The sequence below is a fragment of the Schistocerca cancellata genome, chromosome 11 (assembly GCF_023864275.1).
Source record: "Schistocerca cancellata isolate TAMUIC-IGC-003103 chromosome 11, iqSchCanc2.1, whole genome shotgun sequence".
NCBI lineage: Eukaryota > Metazoa > Arthropoda > Insecta > Orthoptera > Acrididae > Schistocerca > Schistocerca cancellata.
The window spans coordinates 115213438-115227799 of record NC_064636.1 but is presented as its reverse complement, the minus strand read 5'-3'; the positions used below and the strand labels follow the sequence as shown (position 1 = coordinate 115227799).

General features: G+C 39.2%; 2 protein-coding genes across 13 annotated transcripts in view; both read right to left on the bottom strand.

Annotated features, from left to right (window-relative positions):
• Positions 1-14362, bottom strand: part of LOC126108500 (zinc finger protein 93-like) — a 501709-nt gene that overhangs the window by 77959 nt on the left and 409388 nt on the right. The gene's annotated exons all lie outside the window — the stretch shown is intronic.
• The window catches only part of LOC126108499 (zinc finger protein 436-like), a 501483-nt gene that overhangs the window by 78090 nt on the left and 409031 nt on the right, over positions 1-14362 (bottom strand). The window lies entirely within an intron of this gene.

Genomic DNA, 14362 nt, shown 5'->3' with positions numbered 1-14362 from the left:
AGCAGTTTTATTATAAAAAATCATAATTATATTGGGCAACAAAATGAAAACTGTATAAAATATATTGAAGATACTTCATTTCTGTTACTGACAGCTTGGGAGTTATCAGGTTCGGTGAGCAGTGCAATGGAGTATCTGAGACCAGACTTTAAAAATAACTAAAGTAAAATGGAAATGACACTCAAAACCCCCAAAGATGTAGCATCCATCATAAAATACTTAAAACGTAAGTACTCTAGTGGATATGATAACATATCAGCAAAGTTAATCAAAGAGTGCTCATGTGAGTTGAGTTCTATCTTTAAGTTATCTGTGAAATCAATCTCTTTTCAGCAGAACACTCCAGACTGGCTAAAATATGCCAAAGTTAAGCCTCTTTACAAGAAGGGGCATAAAAGGATACCATCCAAACTTCACTTTTGACAACTTTCTCAAAAATATTTTGAAAGGTTGTGTTCAAGTGTCTCCTTAGGCATCTGACTATAACTAATATATTGTCCACATCACAGTTTGCGTTTCTTAATAATTCCAATACAGAGAAAGCTATTTACACTTACAGTGAGAATGTTCTTTATTCATTAGACAATAAATTAGACGCTCCTGGGCTTTTCTGTGACTTTTCAAAAACCTTTGCCCATGTGAACTACAGCATTCTCTTAAGTAAATTAGACTAATATAGTGTCACTGCCAGTGTTGTGAAATGGTTTGAGCCCTATGAAACTAACAGGAAAAAAAGAATGTCATTGTAAAATACCTCTGCAGTAAGCAGTCAGTTTTCATCTGACTCTTAATTAATAACATGTGGTGTTCCTTAGGGTTCAACCTTGGGTCCATTGCTTTTCCTTGTGTACATTAACGATCTCTCATCTGTTACATTGCCAAATGCCAAGTTTGTTTTGTTTGCAGATGATACAAACATTGAAATAAGTAGCAAGTCAAGTACAGATTTAGAAATAGTTGCTAAGCAAATTATCACTGACATTAATAAATGGTTTAAAGCTAATTAACTGTCTTTAAACTTTGATAAGACCCACTATATGCAGTTCAGAACCTGTGCGAGATTTCCGTGCAGCACGTCTTTAACATATGAAAATATGCAGATTGAGAGGTTGACAGTATTAAATTTCTGAGGTTACAACTCTATAATAAACTCTGTAGGGAAGGGCATACCACAGAATTGCTTAGGTGCCTAAAAATGTCTGTATTTGTAATGAGAATGATGTCAGACATAGGAGATATAAATATTACAAAAAATTGCATAACTGTGTCATACGAGATCATATTCTGGGGTGACTCATCAAACCGAGCAAATGTTTTTAGCATGCAAAAGTATGTAATAAGAATCATTTTCGATGTAAATTCAAGATCATCATGTAGAAACCTGTTCAAGAAACTTTGTATTCTAACCACTGCTTTTCAGTATATTTATTCCTTAATGAAATTTGTTGCACGTAATACATCTCTATTTCCAACCAACAGCTCAACAGATAGTACCAACACTAGAACTAAGAACAAGCTACATAAAGACCTAAAATCACTTACCTTGGTAAAAAGGGGTCTAATATTCAGGAACACACATTTTCAATAAATTGTCAGCAACCATTCAGAACTTGGTTGCAGGTGAAGCACAGTTTAAACAGAGCTTGAAAGATTTTTTGAGAGGCAACTCTTTCTACTCTATAGATGAATATCTTAACAGAGACTGTTAGACCAGCTTTAGTAAAAATGTCTGTTGAATTTCAGTTTTGACAGCACTTGGTCACAAAAGTCAAGATTAGATATTTTGTGTATGATAAATTTATTGAAAGTACATAACGATCTTTCAGTTTTACAGTGTAATAATTCTGTAAATGTTAACAGTTCCAGTTTACTGTAATGTATTTGCCTATTTTGACAATCTCCTGACAAATGATCAAGGTAGCAAGCATTATATTTAAATGATTTATGTTTTTTATGTTATACTTTCTGACCCCCCCCCCCCCCCCCCCATGAACCATGGACCTTGCTGTTGGTGGGGAGGCTTGCAGGCCAAAGTGATACCGATAGCTGTACTGTAGGTGGTTCCTGATGAGGGTCAAGCAGCCTTTTCAGTAGTTGCAGGGGCAGCAGTCTGGATGATTGACTGATCTGGCCGTGTAACACTAACCAAAACAACTTTGTTGTGCTGGTACTGCGAACGGCTGAAAGTAAGGGGAAACTACAGCCATAATTTTTCCCGAGGGCATGCACCTTTACTGTATAGCTAAATGATGATGGCATCCTCTTGAGTAAAATATTTCGGAGGTAAAATAGTGCCCCATTCAGATCTCCGGGTGGGGACTACTCAAGAGGATGTCATTATCAGGAGAAAGAAAACTGGCATTCTACAGATCGGAGTGTGGAATGCCAAATCCCTTACATGGGCAGGTAGGTTAGAAAATTTAAAAATGGAAATGGATAGGTTAAAGTCTGATATAGTGGGAATTAGTGAAGTTCGGTGGCAGGAGGAACAAGATGTCTGGTCAGGTGAAAACATGGTTATAAATACAAAATCAAATAGGGGTAATGCTGGAGCAGGTTTAATAATGAATAAAAAAATTGGAGTGCGGGTAAGCTACTACAAACAGCATAGTGAACACATTATTGTGGCCAAGATAGACATGAAGGCCATGCCTACCACAGTAGTACAAGTTTAAATGCCAACTAGCTCTGCAGATGACGAAGAGATTGATGAAAGGTATGATGAGATAAAAGAAATTATTCGGATAGTGAAGGGAGACAAAAATTTAATAGTCATGGGTGACTGGAATATGATAGTAGGAAAAGGAAGAGAAGGAAATGTAGTAGGTGAACATGGATTGGGGGTAAGAAATGAAAGATGAAGCCACCTGGTAGAATTTTGCACGGAGCATAACTTATTCATAGCTAACACTTGGTTCAAGAATCATGAAAGAAGGTTAAATACACGGAATTGGCCTGGAGATACTGGAATGTTTCAGACAGATTATATAATTGTAAGGTAGAGATTTAGGAACCAGGTTTTAAATAGTAAGATATTTCCAGGGGCAGATGTGAACTCTGACCGCAATCTATAGGTTATGACTGTAGATTACAACTGAAGAAACTGCAAAAAGGTGGGAATTTAAGGAGATAGGACCTGGATAAACTGACTAAACTAGAAAGTTTACAGAGTTTCAAGGAGAGCATAAGGGAACGATTGACAGGAATGGGGGAAAGAAACAGTGTAGAAGAATGGGTAGCTTTGGGGGATGAAGTAGTGAAGGCAGCAGAGGATCAAGTAGGTAAAAAGATGAGGGCTAGTAGAAATCTACATCTACATACATACTCCGCAGTCCACCACATGGTGCGTGGCGGAGGGTACCTCGTACTAAAACTATCGTCTTCTCTCCCTGTTCCACTCCCAAACAACGAGGCAAAAATGACTGCCTATATGCCTCTGTACGAGCCCTAATCTCTCTTATCTTTGTGGTCTTTCCACAAAATATAAGTTGGCGGCAGTAAAATTGTACTGTAGTCAGCCTCAAATGCTGGTTCTCTAAATTTCCTCAGTAGCGACTCACGGAAAGAATGCCTCCTTTCCTCTAGAGACTCCCACTCGAGCTCCTGAAGCACCTCCATAACACTGGCGTGATGATCAAACCTACCAGTAACAAATCTAGCAGCCCGCCTCTGAATTGCTTCTATGTCCTCCCTCAATCCGACCTGACAGGGATCCCAAACACTCGAACAATACTCGAGAGTAGGTCGTATTAGTGTTTTATAAGCAGTCTCCTTTACAGATGAACCACATCTTCCCAAAATTCTACCAATGAACCGAAGATGACTATCTGCCTTCCCCACAACTGCCTTTACATGCTTGCCCCACTTCATATCGCTCTGCAATGTTACGCCAAAATATTTAATCGATGTGACTGTGTCAAGTGCTACACTACTAATGGAGTATTCAAACATTACGGGATTCTTTTTCCTATTCATCTGCATCAATTTACATTTATCTATATTTAGAGTTAGCTGCCACTCTTTACACCTATCACAAATCCTGCCCAAGTCATCTTGTATCCTCCTACAGTCACTCAACGACGACACCTTCCCGTACACCACAGCATCATCAGCAAACAGATGCACATTGTTATCCACCCTACGCAAAAGATCATTTATGTAGATAGAAAACAACAGCAGACCTACCACACTTCCCTGGGGCACTCCAGATGGTACCCTCACCTCTGATGAACACTCACCGTCGGGGAAAATGTACTGAGTTCTATTACGTACGAAGTCTTCGGGCCACTCACATCTTTGGGAACCAATCCCATATGCTTATACCTAACTTAGGAGTCTGCAGTGGGGCAACGCTTTCTGGAAGTCAAGGAATATGGCATCCCTCTGATACCCTTCATCCATGGTTTGCAAGATATCATGTGAAAAAAGGGCGAGTTGCGTTTTGCAGGAGCAATGCTTTCTAAAGCTGTGCTGATGCATGGACAGCAACTTCTCTATCTCAAGGAAATTCATTATATTCGAACTGAGAATATGTTCGAGAATCCTGCAACAAAGCGATGTTAAGGATATTCGTCTGTAATTTTGATGATCAGTCCTTCTACCCTTCTTATATACAGGTGTCACCTGCGCTTGTTTCCAGTCACTCGGGACTTTACGTTGGGCAAGACATTCATGATAAATGCAAGCTAAGTAAGGAGCCAATGCAGTAGAGTACTTTCTGTAAAACCGAATTGGAATCCTATCACGGCCTGGCAATTTACTTATTTTTAACCCATTCAGCTGCTTCACAACCCCAGGGATGTCTATCACTATGTCCTCCATATGGGAATCCGTACGAGACTCAAACGGCAGTATGTTTGTACGATCCTCCTGCGTGAAAGATTTCTCAAATGCTAAATTTAAAATTTCAGCTTTCGTTTTGCAGTCTTCCATTGCCAGGCCAGACTGATCAGTGAGTGACTGGATGGAAGCCTTCGACCCGCTTACTGATTTTACGTAAGACCAGAATTTCCTTGGGTTTTCAGCAATATCTTTTGCTAAGGTATGACGGTGGTAGTGGGTGTATGCTTCACGCATTGCTCTTTTTACAACAGTACGAATCTCTACAAATTTTTGCCTATCCTTATTCTCCCGATCTTTCTTGTACAGTGAGTGCAACTGTCTTTGCTTCCTGAGCATTCTCCGAATTGTGCTGTTAAGCCACGCTGGGTCTTTTCTGTCCGTAACCCACTTTTTCGGCACATACTTGTCCAATGCATGATTTACAATGTGTTTAAAATTTGACCATAATTCTTCCACGACCATTGTACCAGAAGTAAATGAAGTCGATTCATTTACTAAGTGGGATGCTAACCACTGCTTATCTGCTGTTTCTAGTAAGAATACTCTCCTAGCCTTCTTGACAGTCTTTTTAACTTTCGCAACCATAGTCGTAATGACGACATCACGATCACTAATTCCTGTCTCAACACTGACAGTCGATGAGATCTGGTCTGTTTGTGGCTACCAGATCTAAACTATTTCCATTACGCATTGGCTGTTGATTTAGCTGCTCAAGACAGTTTTCAGATAATGTGTTCAAGAGTAATTCACACAACTGCTTGTCTGTACCACCTTGCATAACAGAAGATGTATTGAATTTAATTGATGAAAGGAGAAAATATAAAAATGCAGTAAATGAAGCAGGCAAAAAGGAATACAAACGTCTAAAAAATGAGATCGACAGGAAGTGCAAAATGGCTAAGCAGGGATGGCTAGAGGACAAGTGTAAGGATGTAGAGGCATATAGGGGTAACATAGATACTGCCTACAGGAAAATTAATGAGACCTTGGGAGAAAAGAGCACCATTTGGATGAATATCAAGAGCACAGATGGAAACCCAGTTGTAAGCAAAGAAGGGAAAGCACAAAGGTGGAACAAGCATATAGAGGGTCTATACAAGGGCAATGTACTTGAGGACAATATTATGGAAATGGAAGAAGATGTAGATGAAGGTGAAATGGGAGATATGATTCTGTGTGAAGAGTTTGAGAGAGCACTGAAAGACCTAAGTCAAAGCAAGGCCTCAAGAGTAGACAACATCCCATTACAACTACTGATAGCCTTGGGAGAGCCAGCCAACACAAAACTCTACCATCTGGTGAGCAAGATGTACGAGACTGGCGAAATACCCTCAGATTTCAAGAAGAATATAGTAATTCCAATGCCAAAGAAAGCAGGAGTTGACAGATGTGAAAATCTCCGATCTATCAGTTAAATACGTCACAGCTGCAAAATACTAACGCGAATTCTTTACAGACGAATGGAAAAGCTGGTAGAACCCGACCTCAGGGAAGATCAGTTTGGATTTTGTAGAAATATTGGAACACGTGAGGCAATACTGACCCTACAACTTATCTTAGAAGATAGATTAAGGAAAGGCAAACCTATGTTTCTAGCATTTGTGGACTTAGAGAAAGCTTTCGACAATGTTGACTGGAATACTCTCTTCCAAATTCTGAAGGTGGCAGGGGTAAAATACAGGGACTGAAAGGCTATTTACTATTTGTACAGAAACCAGATGGCAGTTATAAGTGTCAAGGGGGATGAAAGAGAAGCGTGGCCTGGGAAGGGAGTGAGACAGGGTTGTGGCCTCTCCCCGATGTTATTCAATCTGTATATTGAGCAAGCAGTAAAAGAAACAAAATATAAATTCGGAGTAGGAATTAAAATCCATGGAGAAGAAATAAAAACTTTGAGGTTCGCCGATGACATTGTAATTCTGTCAGTGGCAGCAAATGACTTGGAAGAGTAGCTGAAAGGAATGGACAATGTCTTGAAAGGAGGATATAAAATGAACATCAACAAAAGCAAAACGGGGATAATGTAATGTAGTCGAATTAAGTCGGGTGATGCTGCGGGAATTAGATGAGGAAATGAGACACTTAAAGAGTAAAAGAGTTTTGCTATTTGGGGAGCAAAGTAACTGATGATGGTCGAAGTAGAGAGGATGTAAAATGTAGACTGGCAATGGCAAGGAAAGCGTTTCTGAAGGAGAGAAATTTGTTAACATTGAGTGTAGATTTAATTGTCAGGAAGTCGTTTCGGAAAGTGAATGTATGGAGTGTAGCCATGTATGGAATTGAAACATGGATGATAAATAGTTTGGACAAGAAGAGAATAGAAGCTTTCGAAATGTGGTGCTACAGAAGAATGCTGAAGATTAGATGGGTAGATCACATAACTAATGAGGAGGTATTGAATAGGATTGGGGAGCAGAGGAGTTTGTGGCACAACTTCACTAGAAGAAGGGATTGGTTGGTAGGACATGTTCTGAGGCATCACGGGATCACTAATTTCGTACTGGAGGGCACTGTGGAGGGTAAAAATCGTACAGGGGGACCAAGATATGAATACACTAAGCAGATTAAGAAGGATGTAGGTTGCAGTAGGTACTGGGAGATGAAGAAGCTTGCACAGGATACAGTAGCATAGAGAGCTGCTTCAAACCAGTCTCTGGACTGAAGACCGCAACAACAACTTTCTGTCATGTTCCACATCCATGAGAATCATCTCATTTTTTGGTTCTATGGAACAAAAACTGATCTAAACTAATCTAATCGTAAGACATAATTTTCTATACTAAAACGTAAACAGAATGCATGAAAATTTACAACCCTTAAAAAGCTCCTTTACTGAAATTAGCCAACATCAAATGCAGATCAAGCCACTGCAGCAGCAACATGAATTTTAGAACACCTAAATGATAACAATGTCATCATACCATGTCTCATGTTGACATAATTTACAAATAAACATAATCACGAGATATTAGCACATTTAAAGTTAATGAGCATAAAAAAATTCAAGACTGTTTTTTTTTGAATTAAAAAAAACTCAAAATCCTGTGAGAATCCTTCAAAGACACTCACTGGAGAAGCTAAGGGAGTGTGGGACTGTATGTGTGTTGATATAATTGTCGATATTCTAATACTAAATTATTCAAAGAAAATGCTTCACTAGTTTTAAGAATGGACATCCTAAAGAGAAGATAGTACTGACCAGTTAAGCACATACCATGATTTACAAGGAAAAGCCTGAAACTGAACTAAAATTAATCTACTACATGTCTGATATCTATGATATTGCTCATGTAATCTGTAAGGGGCAGTCAAATAGAAATGAGACAGACAGAAAAAAGGAAGTAAGCTGTTCATTATTTCAAATGTTGTTACCATAAATTTTAATACATTTTTCCTACTGTGAAGCAAGATGGTCAATGCCTTCACAGAAAGAACTTTTTTTGTGGCCTACAGAACAATGATTGTACTCATAAATACGGAAAGTGCGGTGGGAGAAATTAGGACTCTATGAAGAATTTGTATGGACTTTCCAGTGAAACTTCAGCAGTGTAGCTGAAAAAACCTCAATAACATGCGGGCGTGGCCACATATTGTTGTTTTGAGCACACTGCTGAAGTTTCAACAGGTCTCACTTACACATCCTTCACACTTGCAATCCCTCCCAAGGTGATTTCCTTATTCTTGAAACCCTGAAGAATGACACCTGTGGCAAGCAATCTTCTTCGGATGAAGAGGTGCACGCCTGGGTACAATTATGGTTCCAGAAGCAACTGCGAACATTTTACCATGAAGGCACTGAGTGTCTTGCCTCACAGTGGGATAAATGTATTAGTAGTTACGATAGTTACTTTTAAAATAATAAATGGTTTACTTAGTTTTCATCCATGTGTCTCATTTTCATTTGACTGCCTCTTACATCATGCAATTACCTAGACTGTTGCAGTTCCCATGATTAAATAAGAGGCAGAATGCTGCTTTTCACACACACACACACACACACACACACACACACACACACACACACACACACACACACACAGAGAGAGAGAGAGAGAGAGAGAGAGAGAGAGAGAGAGAGAGAGAAAGAAATTGGCGCACAGAGCTTTGAACATGGCTTGCCAACTTTGCAGTCCAACACCATGATCACTGAACCACAATGCTCTGGCTGTTTTACACTGCTCCTTATTGCTTCTATTTTGCTTTTTTTCCCTTCCTGTTTTCATGCTTGATACATGTTCAGTTATTAACAGGCTCTGTTACCATTAAATCTGAGGGGGGATGTGATGGGGAGTTCCACTGATACATTGTCACCCAGAAAATAACAAAAAATTTTCTTATCTGTTTGGGCAATTTAAAACAAGAAGAGTGGTTTTCACTTTTAAATCAACAGAACAAGCTTGAACTGTAGCAATTTACATTTAAGAAGTAAAAATTGTATGAATTTATTCTTTTACGATTTTATCAAGTTTCTGAACAAATTTTCTTTTTATACATGATTGTTTCCTTTTACACAATTTTAGAATAAAGGCTAAAGATTTTATGAAGTAGCACTCACACTAATTTCAACTATGAGCCACCTCTGTTCACCCCACCCATTGATGGAACAGAATGGCGAAGTCAAGTAGGCAAAATCTGCCATTGAAAGTACAGTAATACCGTTCACTTAAATTAGATAACCTCCTCTTACCCTACACATACTCTTCTTATGGTAGTAGATTTTGTGCTTTGGTGTTTTTAAATTTTTATTTTGTTGTTAACATGTCTGTGGCACATTGTGAAGGTTGCATGTGAAGTTGATGATTTCTGCAAGAGTGAATCTTCCAGATTTTAAAGGCTAAGGGAAAGGAAAAAAACGACAGTACATACGAGGATGAAACTGCTCTATATGCTAAAGCATCTCAAAGAATTTTCCACATCACATGCCAACTATTATCTTTGGAGTCCAGCACGACTGCATAAAATGAAAATGATGCCTCCACAGTAGCAAGCACAAGCTGTAGTGTGGTTTGTAGAAGTAAAATATCCAGTTATTGTACAAAGAAATTATCCTAGGTTGTATGGATGTGATTCACCTGGTGTTGAAACAGTTAAGAACTGGGATCATAAGTTTCTAGCAACTGGAACTGTTCTGGAAATTCTGGTGGTGCACATCATAGTGTTTTGGAAGAGGCAACAGAGGACATCAGACAAGCATTTCTCAGGAGAGAGAAATTCGACAGGCATTTTGATGTTCCCTGATCAACACTGCATCATGCAGTACACATACATCACCATATGTATTACTATAAAGTGCAAATTCTGTAACCAAGTGACAAACCATGCTGACAATAATTTTCTATGGATATGCTCTGTAGGAGGAGGAGGAGATTAAAGTTTAACATCCCGTCGACAACGAGGTCATTAGAGACTGAGCGCAAGCTCAGGTGGGGGAAGGATGGGGAAGGAAATCGGCTGTGCCCCTTCAAAGGAACCATCCCAGCATTTGCCTGAAGCGATTTAGGGAAATCACGGAAAACCTAAATCAGGATGGCTGGAGACAGGATTGAACCATCGTCCTCCCGAATGCGAGTCCAGTGTGCTAACCACTGCGCCACCTCACTCGGTGGGAGCTCAGTAACATTGGTCATTAGTTGTTTGGAAGTTCGGGGATATGAAATTCCCCAGTTGCTGGACTGAATGCAGGTAACCCTTTGCCTGGCCACCAACATTCCCTTAAATTTATCCTGCTTATATTAGAGAAGAACCGCATGTATGTGACCAAAAAGGATGATATTCGTATGTTAAGATGTGATACTGATGTGATTATATCAGTGACACATGACATGTTACGAAGAACATGGCAAGAAATTGAAAACAAAGTTCATATTCTTCATGCTAACAATTGTTAACATGTAGAGGTGTATTGATGATTATTAAAAAGCTTCTTTGAGATGCTCCAACATATGACACCATTTCATTATCATATCTACTGAAGTTCTTCTTGAGCTTCCAAAATTTTGGAGGTTTGGAAGGGACACCATGGATAGGGACAAACTAACACCCTGCATAAATAATATGATAAATACACTACTGGCCATTAAAATTGCTGCAGCACGAAGATGATGTGCTACAGACACGAAATTAAACCAACAGGAAGAAGATGTTGTGATATGCAAATGATTAGCTTTTCAGAGTATTCACACAAGGCTGGCGTGGGTGGCGACTCCTACAACATGCAGACATGAGGAAAGTTTCCAACCGATTTCACATACACAAACAGCAGTTAACCGGCGTTGCCTGGTGAAACATTGTTGTGATGACTTGTGTAAGGAGAAGAAATGCCTACCATCACATTTCCAACTTTGATAATGGTTGGATTGTAGCCTATCGCGAATGTGATTTATCATATCGTGACATTGCTGCTCTCGTTGGTCGAGATCCAGAGACTGTTAGCAGAATATGGAACCGGTGGGTTCAGGAGGGTAATACGGAACACTGTGGTGGATCCCAATGGCCTAGTATCACTAGCAGTCTAGATGACAGGCATCTTATCTGCATGGCTGTAATGGATCATGCAGCCACGTCTCGATCCCTGAGTCAACAGATGTGCACAATTGCAAGACAAAAACCATCTGCACGAACAGTTCGATGACGTTTGCAGCAGCACGGACTATCAGCTCAGGGACTATGACTGCGGTTACCCTTGACGCTGCATCACAGACAGGAGTGCCTGCGATGGTGTACTCAACAACGAACCTGGGTGCATGAATGGCAAAACGTCATTTTTTTGAATGAATCCAGGTTTACAGCATCATGACAGTCGCATTCGTGTTTGGCAACATCACGGTGAACACACATTGGAAGCGTGTATTCGTCATCGCCATACTGGTGTATCGCCCAGCACGATAGTATGGGGTGCAATTGGTTACATGTCTCGGTAACCTCTTGTTCACACTGATGCCACTTTGATCAGTGGATGTTACATTTCAGATATGGTATGACCCGTGGCTCCACCCTTCATTCGATCCCTGCAAAACCCTATATTTCAGCAGGATAATGCACGACCGCATGTTGCAGGTCCTGTATGGGCCTTTCTGGATACAAAGAATGTTAGACTGCTGCCCTGGCCAGCACGTTCTCCCAATCTCTCACCAATTGAAAACGTTTGGTCAATGGTGGCCGAACAACTGGCTCATCACAATACGCCAGTCACTACTCTTGATGAACTGTGGTATCATGTTGAAGCTACATGGGCAGCTGTACCTGTACACGCCATCCAAGCTCTGTTTGACTAAATTCCCAGGCATATCAAGGCCGTTATTATGGCCAGAGGTGGTTGTTCTGGGTACTGATTTCTCAGGATCCATGCACCCAAATTGCATTAAAATATAATCACATGACAGTTCTAGTATAATATATTTGTCCAATGAATACCCATTTATCATCTGCATTTCTTCTTGGTGTAGCAATTTTAATGGCCAGTAGTGTATTTGTTCAGAAATATTTTTACGTAAGCTGCTTCAACAGTCAAATATTCTGCTCATGAATAAACAACAAAAGTCTTGATGGTACTAGATAACTAAATTGAAAACAAGATGCAAGGATGAAGAAGAACAGCAATATGACTGCCTTCTAATGTTATTGCTCTTGCTGAGCTGCTGTTATATCTTCTGGAGCAATCAAATACGGTGTTTTGAAAAGTTTGTGCTACACCCTTTATCTGTTCCCAACAGTGAGTAGAAATGTTCTTATGATATTTGTTAAGGGCATCCACTATTAATTTCACTCCAGAAATTCATAAATTCAACTACCACTACTCGCCCCTTCATCTTACGACCCTTGAAAATTTTGGTAAGAACATTAATCTCTCATAACAGCAAATTCACCATCCAGCATTTGCAGTTCAGTAAGACATAGAGTTGATGTTTCATATTGAGTCAATATGCTGCTGCTCTTGTCTGTTCATAAAAGTGTGAACTGACTTTGTGAGAACAATAGATGGTGACCATTAATCTTCACGAAAAATCCAAGATGCAATTTTAAGATAAGTAACAGTCACTTACTATGTAATAGCTGTAATTGGCATGCACTATCTCTCTCTCTCTCTCTCTCTCTCTCTCTCTCTCTCTCTCTCTCTCAACAACACCAGTAATAATAATACTTTAGTTCCCTATGGGAGTTCAATTTTCTGTACATTTTTCATGCTGGTTAAGTGTACCGATGCACGTGCACAAAATTTCATTTGAAGTGATAACATGCATTCTACTAAATCCTGCTACCTTGGAATCATTCGCAGCTGCCATGTTGTTCTTGAACAAATTAAATTGAGAACAAAAATTCACTAAAATTATTGAGATTGTAAGAAATAATAGGGTGCTTATCAAGGAAAACATTAACATCTATGGCAAAACAAGTCAAATTTAATAACAGAATTTCAGGTTCCACCATGAAAAATATGTGATAAGATATTTCTGGCACTACATCACATAAAATGCAAAGAAGTTAAGGATACTGCAAGGCTGAGAACCGGTTCCTAGAGGCTTTAATTTTTTTAAGTCCTTTGAAAAACCTAAGATGTTCCACAGAGATTTCTGTGTAGAAATATCTGCTGTTAGCAAAGTTAAGAATACACAGAATGTCAGCAAAACTGTCGGCAATTATCATTAGAAAGATCAAAAAATATTTGTAACACATACAAAATGTGTGATCAGAATTACAGGATGTTTTCTTTACCTGACAAGCCCATAATTACACCCTCATAGCGCACACAACGCAGAGAACAAGTGAGCTTTACCTTAAAGAGTTGGCACTCAGTGACTACTGCTCCTGATCATCAATGCAGTGGAAGAGGGAGTTTTCTCCTGGCTGGAACTTGCAGTAATGCAAACAAAATACTCCATCACCATCAGTGAGATGTACTGATATTGTGATTGGAGACATCCTTGCCTCAATCATCACTGATAGTTGTACTAGGAGGCAAATATAGCTGAAGTAACTCCTTAGTTTATATTTGGATTAACAATAATTACAACTAACTGAACTATTGTGAGTACAAAGCGTCTGAAATCAAGTGGAAGTTCCTTGAACAACAGCATGTCAGTATCATCTTTCAATAACAATTTTCTGCTGTTGAACTGTTACTTCCATTTAAAAAGTAGCAAAAATGTAACTGCATTGGGTGCAGTGTCTCTTCAATTTTTCTGTAATGAAATAAAAATAACCAGCACAGGAAACAACAAAAATGTATCTGAAAAGCATGTTTCATTCAGTCAAGGTTTCCCCTTGTGGAAGCAGGATCAATTTTCCTATATTTTTAAATACTTTTTTTTTCTACAGTGCACTCAGAGTGGTTTTTTGCTCCCTATTTCTCTCCCCCCTTTCAATTACATTACTACCTGATGTATTAATTACTCCTATTTTCTTATCTGTCTACTACTTAAGAGTTTGAATTAAGATCTTTGTTTTTAGATCAAAGTCAGTACTCTGCACTGTACATGTCCAAGAGCTTTATTTTCATAGCATGTCATACATAACACAATAC